Here is an 8,210-nt window from a genome sequence, read left to right as displayed (position 1 = left end):
TATCATATATACATACATCAACAAAAACATGTCTTCCATTTAGTATAAAGAATTACATGAGGGCTGGAGATTTAGCTCAGTGTTGCTGCCACCTGCCTTGCAAGCACATGGCTCCGAGTTCAATCCCTGCTACAAAAAAAAAAAATCAAAGAATTACATGAATGGGTCAAGACACTCCTGTGAGGACTATAACAGGCATTTTCCTCTTTGTAAATATTGACAATCTTTGCTTATCTCCTGATCTTCAAAGTTTTCTTAACAGCATTCTAATCCTTCATAATTTAGATATTTTAACCAGGTTTTACAAACCGTACAGCCCTTCTGGCCTACTTTCAGTAACAGAGCAATATAAAACAGGATTAGGCAAGCATAACTGAGACTCTAGCAAAAGAATGTAGTTTCTATAAACACTTACTGTTCTTGTATTTGTGGAGTTGGTAATTTGTCTCTCTGTCTTGCTATTTCTCTCTTATTTTTCAGTCCTTACAGTAACTAACATTTCTTCTAGGAAGCCATTCTGAACACTTCCTACTCTCCCTCTGCTCAACAAGCCACCTCTTCAAATGAGACCAGGCCCTCTTATTGTACTCACTCACAGCACACCAGAATTAATTTGCTTCTACCTCAATAACAGCCATAATAAAATTATTACTAATACAATCCTCTGCTTAATGTTTATCTCCAGACAAAGATATACTGTATTGTTTCAACTTTGTCCCTCAGTACCTTCCAGAGTATCTGATGTAAGAAAGATGTTTGATAATAATTGTTGGATAAATTAATGGACAAAGCCTTCCATTGCTGCCACTCAAAACCCTGGGGTTTACACTTTCAGCTCTGGGTAAATACGTCAGGAATATGTTTTCAGCTCTGAATCTCAATGGCCCAGTTAGGCCCAAACTGTATTCATCATATACATCAGTAAACATGAAATACTGTCAAAGAATCATTTTTCCACTACCAGTAAACATCCACAGCAAAGTAAGAAAAGCCTGGCTGTCATTCACACAAGCTGCACGTGTTACCAAAGAATGCTGGAGAGTTGACATCAGAAAGATGCTTTCTATTTTAGTATATGTGCTGCTGAAGTAAGCGTAGAAAGATGCTTTCTAAATCCAGTTATGTATAGGCTACCAACTTCCAAGTATTTTTCCCCTATACAATTTACCATAAGAATTGATGAATGTCTATTTGAACTATGATAGAGGCTATTTCTGAATTATCAGATAGATGACAGTCAATAGAGTACATTATAAGTCATGAGCTACATTAAAATCCGAGGAATTTAAATTAGTGTGCTTGGAAAAAATATAGAACAGCAATTTCTAAAGTGAATCAGGGTCATATCCTCAAAGTAGCCCTAAATCTCCTAACAGTAAACAGGCCCAGAGAGCTTGCAAGATCAGCTTAATGGAATGCACTGAGTTCAGCGTGGAGTGGTCTCTAGGTTTACACATTATTTTAAAAACAGGGCATTCAAGTCCTTCTGAATGAAAGAAAAACAGTTTCATTCTGGGTCAGGAACAAGGAATGGAGCCAAGTGGACAGATTAAAATCCCACCACATGATAAAAAGGCAATAATGAGAACATGGAGCAAAGGAGAAATGTTGAAAATTTATTATAGCAGGCATCAAATAATTAACAAAAGTAACACCAAAGGTTTTGAGATGATTATACAGTACAGGCTTTTTTCCAACTGTGTTCAACAAACAACTACAGACATTGTGTCCAGACACTGAGCACGGCTCTAGTGAATATATGGTGTATGTCTTCAAGAAATTCACTAGGTGATTCTGAAATACAAAATAGTAGCACTAATTTCTAAAGAGTAAAAGTTCTTTACTCATTTACCATTAGTGAAACACTACAAAGGATATGTCCTTTGTACTACTCACTTGAAAGTCTTCCCAAGAGTTGAACTAGACCTGTGGTCACAAATTACTATGATCCAAGTGACAAGTTAGCAACCTAGCAACCAAATAACAAAGGCTAGAGGAGTCCAAAAAAAAAAACAAAAACAAAACAAAACAGATATTCATGGTGGCAGGGAGGTGAGGTTCTCCTGTCACAGGCTCAATTTAAGCAAGCCTTAAAATAATGCAGAGAAAGAAGAAAGAGAACTGACCCCGAAGATATAAGGAAAGTCAGAAAGAAAATGAGGAGGCAGGAAGAAAATAGGGATGCGGGAATGGAGAAGGCAACTGGGTTTGACTGAAGCAATGGTACCAGTAATAAAGCAATAAAAAGAGGAACAACTCCTCTAATAAGTTTTATCTTGTCCTGAGCACTCAGAGTAAAAGTCTGAAGAAATGTTTGCATTAAAATTAATATTCTGGTAATGAATGACTCCTAAAATCTGCTTTGTAAAATGAAGCCAGCTGGCTTAATCAAAATCATCTGCAACACTGTGGCTAGCATCCACTGCAGGTCTTTTGTTCCTAGAAATTTTACTTCAGTATGTCGTGCACGTGTGTGTGTGTGTGTGTGTGTGTGTGTGTGTGTGTGTAAAATATATTTAACTGGTACCTTCAGTAACTTCCTACGTGAAACATTTTACATGACTTCCTCTACGATTCAAGGCATAGCCAGGTTTGGGAAGCATTGGTACAGACGAAAAAAGTCTCTGATGACGTTGGTTTAGAGAAAGTGAGAAGGGCCAGGCCAAGGGAGTTGGAACTGACTTGACCCAAAAGGCAGACAGGCTGCTCAGCTAAGTCAAAATTTCAGGTCTAACTGATATCTGGAAATGTTTATAGGAACTTTTGACCCCTAAAAGTATATTGCTCTTATGCTGTATGAACTTGTTGACCCCTAAAAGTACATTACTCTTACATTGCCATGCTCAGTGTTTAGAATAAAAAGTGCTTTATGCCAAAACTCTGAATGAGTCTCAAAACTACATCTGCACCACTTGGCTCCATCTGTTTTCTGCTATACCCATAAGGAGAAGGCAAGTTCTTCAAAGGGTAAAAATGACACTAGAGACACACAGAAAAATGTTAAAGATCTTAGCTAGGTGTACAAACATGAGAAGCAATAAACTAAAAGAAATTCAAAATATATCTAGATGATATATATGAGGGAGCCCTAAATTTATGGCAAATGAAAATCTCACTGAATGAAAGAACATTCTGGAAGCAACACCTCAACCTCTTTCATACCAAACTGTGCTCCAGTTTCTCTATGAGGATCAGACCCTGGTTTGCCCTCACCATTCTTTAACTAATGAATTAATCATTAACCAATAGATTAACCTAATCATTACATGATGGATGTAAATATTACAAAATAATCCATGAAGCTGAAAGAACAATTCAAAACGTAACAGAAAGGAAGGGGTCCATGTGCCTCACTCGGCTTCTTCCCCAACTTAGTGCTGTTTAGAATGCCAGTCTGTCTCACCCATTCCTTCCAAAGCCCCTCCTATGTGCAGGACTCTGGAGCAGGGGTTTTCTGACCTGGTTAGTAGGCAGGGTCCCCGTTTTCACTCCCAGCTCAGGTTCTAACGCTCATCTGAGGGAAAAATACATGACCTTCTCGAGTAGGATGGAAATTGATTTTGGGCAGTTCATTCCTCCCTGCGGTCAAGGATTATACTGTGCAGGTTTCCATGTTCCAAACAGTTAGGGCAAATGTCAAGTCCCCTCTCAGAGAATAACAATGGACTTTAATCGTTTCATAAGTTTTAAAAAGCACTTTACTTTGGTTTTACCAAGGGTTTTGTAAACTGGATAGCACAGATGTGCTCGCTTCGGCAGCACCTATACTAAAACTGGAGAGCACGGGGCTCTTTTGCCTATTAGTGTCAATATTCCTGAAAACAAGCATTCTATATATTCAGAAGCAAGTCAAATTAGGAAACTCACTTTCCTCTTGAATGTATTTGCTGACATACTAACAGCAATACTTACATCTGATTGTATGAATAAAGGAAGTACTCGAATTACAGAATTCCAAAGCGTAAGACCAGGGTAAATTCTGGCCAGACTTGAAAGTAGCAACCCTTTATTGCATTACTAGTGTTTATGTACATGCTAAAATTTAATAGTAGGACAACATTGTAATATTTACTTGATCATATGTATTCCACATGTACATGGATACAAAAAGCCTTCTAGCATTCAATTGACCACCTCAACATTTTTACCCTAAGCATTCTTCCTTTTTCTGGTCACAAAGCATCAAAAGGTAAAAAGTTAGTTTTGTTTTCAAAATTTAAGTCAATGAGAATTTTCCATTGTGTATTAATAGCATGTCCAATCAACAAATAAAGACACACATTTCTTCAAATGTATACAATTATTTAATAAGTTTTAAAGTTTTAAAATGCATGGGCATCAATTCACATATTTCTGACAACCTGTTACTCTGACACTACATTTAATATATGTTATCTCCAAGTACAATTAAATTTATTCATCTGAGGATGTTGTGAGAAGTGATAGACTATTGATGTCATTCAAGAGGAAAACATTATATTCCTTATTATCAATTTACAGCCTATTTTTTCTAGCACCTCAAATATTTTTACCCCTTATAATAACCTCCCTGAGTGTACTTTTCTCTCCTTGGGGGCTGCTAGTTATAAGATGCCCTGAATCAGATGTACATTCATCTCCATCCAAGACTTAGAAAAATCACCAAGTAATGATTAGAGAGAGAGAGTTTTTAAATATCCTAACCATACATCTCAGTTTGATATTGATTTAACTGATTCATTTTTCTATAAAGGTACAGTATCTTAAACAATCAAACATAATGCTCACATAGTGCATTAATCACGGTTTGCAGCATTCTTAGAGGTATGGTGGATATGAACATTTTGTGACTCAACAAACAAGCAAAGCTGTATTCAGAACTAGAAATATGGGAGCAGACACAGGATTCACTACTCCTCCATTTTTATGTTTTTAAAATTCCCATAGTATTTTAATTATAAACTCCAATTTAGTTTACGTTTAAGGTTTTCTTTTATCATCTTGTTTCTATCATTATGGAGTAATGGGAAATAAGGTAAAAAAGGGAACCTGTTTCTGCACTTCAACGTGATGTCAAACCACAAATAATACCATGTAACATGATTTATTGAGAGAAAACAATATTTTAAGACCTGTATAAAATGATCTGTGTATCATTTCTTTGGAGAATAACTAAGATTTAAAAATTACAACCAAAAGAACAGTAGGAAAAATGGATTGAGATTTTGCTAGGCAGACAGAGATATTGGGACAATAAAGATTTTCTTTCACAATCCTGAAGTGTCATATTTCTTTTTGATTTTTACCCTCCAGAGTAATTCACACATTCATACTATTATCTTATGTATAATTCATTTGATTTTTTATTGATTTATGTCATTTTTATTTTGCCTCTTGCTTTTTGTACATTTTCATTCCCTTTTTTATTTTTCCCACAGGGACCTGGGAACTGCTCACACTCAGTTTCAGAAGGGTTTCTAGACTGTCCGCTTAGCCCTCTTTCTAACACACATAAATTGCCTACATGGTTCCAATGGCTGCTCTTTCCCTGGAGCAAATTTTGAGAACACGAAATTTTGAGCACCAAATATTTAATCATATATAAAAATCATAAATAAGCAGTGTTGGGAAAGAGGGTCTCAAGGTAAGTACATGACCACATTGTTTGTTTTCCCATATTCCCAGGCAGTACTGCTACAAAAATGCAGAATTATGCAAGGATGTACATCAGTACAAAAAGTGGTGAATGGCCAGTCTCATACCCATGACGCGTAGCTCCTGAGTTCCCCAGAGGCTGGCTGGTCTGCTCAGGAGGCAAGGTGGGAAATGCACTGTGGTCTGACCTATGACTCCCTAGTACCCAAGGAACAATGCCCCGATAGTGGGCTTCATCTTGGGAAATAGATCCTCAGAAACCTATCTGAATTTGAGATATTACTTTTCTGAGTTTTGCATTTAATTGGCTTCCTTTCTGCTTTCGCCAAAAGATGCTTCACTTTACTCAGCAACAGACAGCATAGCTTAAGAAAGGAGAAGCTGCTGACATCCTAAATACAGGATTCATTTATGAAAGCACCTTTTTTAGGTTACAGGATTAATATTAGCTAAGGGAGCTTGAAAACACTATTTTATGGCTCCAGCTTTTCATTTCTTTATTCAACAGACATGTATCCAAGGCCCATCACATAACAGGCATTTGCTTTCCACTGAGCCTTAAAGAAAAGCTCTCATCTCAAGGAGAGAGCATCCACCAAGAGAAGTAAACAAGAAAACAGATATTTTAGAATAAAAGCAGCAAGTGGTGAGACTCAAAAACAAAAGAACTGTAAATATTTAATGTCTAAACAACTATCCTGTCTGACAAAATGGATTTGAACTGACTGCTAGAGAATTAGTAAAAGTTTTCAAGGAGAAAAACAAACACATTTTAAGAAGAAATAAAAGCAAGTGAAGGTGCACTGTCCTACAAGGGCATGGAATTCCTAACAACAATTTACAAAAAAGCCACTGCAATCACTGTGACGTGTGTTTGAGGATTACAATACTGGCAGAAAATAAAAAGGTAGAGCTGAAGAGGGCAGCTAGAAAGCCTCTTACATTCTGCCCATTTTTAGCACTTTGGAGGAAGCATTGCCCTAACTCAGGTGACAATGATGACACCCTGCTTCCAACCTCAGCTGTGGACACGTGAGCCCCGCTGGACCTATGAAAGGGCTCCGTGTACCCATGCCAGGTCAAGGACAGATGAAAGACCCAACCTGAGACAACCAGAATCCCCATAGATTACCGGCAGACCCAACTTCAGGCAAGTGACCTGTTATTTGCAAAGTTCCTATGCTTAGGAGGGTCATGCCCATCCATGGCTTAATGCTCTGCTGTTGCCATTTTGGAATTCTCAACAATTTCATCTTGAAGTTGTGTTTGTAAGTGAAGTTCAACGACAACAACGAGACATGCACCCTAGCTAAGGGAAAGCACACTCCACGTGCATTACAGCATTCCAGGAGCCCCACTTTTTGCGGCAGATCAAGAAGGCTTAAAATTAGTAGGAATCATTTTGTTATATATAACACCAAATCTACTCACATGCTGATAGCCCCAGGGGGTCATGGTTTCCATTCAAACCAGAACTTGCTTCCAATATAGAAAGGAGATGGTGTTTTAAGAAAAGACTAAATAACCACATCATATCCTTCCTTTGCCTTATTAAACAAAAATGATAACATATCAGGGTTAAAGGTCACAGATATGCATATATAAAGTACAAATTGTGTGACTTTGGTGATCCCATCTATGAGTTAAATGCTCTTACATTTACTCTGACTTGCACACCATGGAATGGTGAGATTCTTACTTCTAATTTAAATTTTAAAGTTTTCTTTACTTAGAATGATAAGAAATAAAAATACGGCAACAAGTTCAAAGAGAACACAGAAAGGAGGGGGAAAATTCCTACTATAGTACCTTTAATGATACTTTTTTGAACAAGGGATCCCATAAATTACATAGCCACCCTTGGCTATCCAGAAAGCCAAGCTATAGGGATTTATTTTCTTCTAGGATCCTAAACTCTGAGGACAGTATGAACAAGTTGCAGGTGGGGGGTGGGAGGCAGTTTTAGTTGGGTTCCTGTCACCTGTCATCTGAGTCCTGACTAACACAGCATTAGTGTTAAGCCCATATGGTTTAGTCATGGGGTTTTAAAACTCACACTCCCAGAAGCTTCAGAGACCAAGAAGAAAACTGATCTGGAGTCCTTACGTTACTTTTATAATTTCAAATTATAAAATATTTTAAAGGATATAAATCACATTTATGGATGAAAGAGTACCAATCAAATGAACATATATACTCAGCTTGAAAATATCTACCAGTCTCCTTGGTAAACCCATAAAGACCTCCCCGATCTCATCGCTGCCTATTCCTACCCACTTACCCCAACATCCCTACTACCCCAAGCTTTGTGATTGCCTTTCCCTTGCTTTTTCCAGGCAGTGTGGTAGCTTTTTCAGGTGGGCTCAGCAGGAAGATGTGAAGGAGGACAGTTTAGAGGCCAGGAGACTCGCTAAGAAACAGCATGTCTGAGTTTGGCTGATCATCACTACTGAGTGCTTTCTGTAACACCTAGCTCAACAGATGAGTTTGTAAAATGTTCTTGTTTTTACACAAGTTTTTACAGACTATTTTTAATTTTTTTTTAAATTGTGGGCACTATTCACTCACTGCAACAT

The 8,210-nt window shown here is 37.5% G+C and overlaps 1 long non-coding RNA gene across 1 annotated transcript in view; it reads right to left on the bottom strand.

The window, feature by feature from the left end:
* Positions 1-8,210, bottom strand: part of LOC104850320 — a 32,730-nt gene that overhangs the window by 804 nt on the left and 23,716 nt on the right. The gene's annotated exons all lie outside the window — the stretch shown is intronic.

This window comes from Fukomys damarensis, unplaced genomic scaffold (genome assembly GCF_012274545.1).
Source record: "Fukomys damarensis isolate Sample0158 unplaced genomic scaffold, DMR_v1.0_HiC HiC_scaffold_14, whole genome shotgun sequence".
In the NCBI taxonomy this organism is placed as follows: Eukaryota; Metazoa; Chordata; class Mammalia; order Rodentia; family Bathyergidae; genus Fukomys; species Fukomys damarensis.
This window is presented reverse-complemented; position numbering and strand designations above follow the sequence as displayed.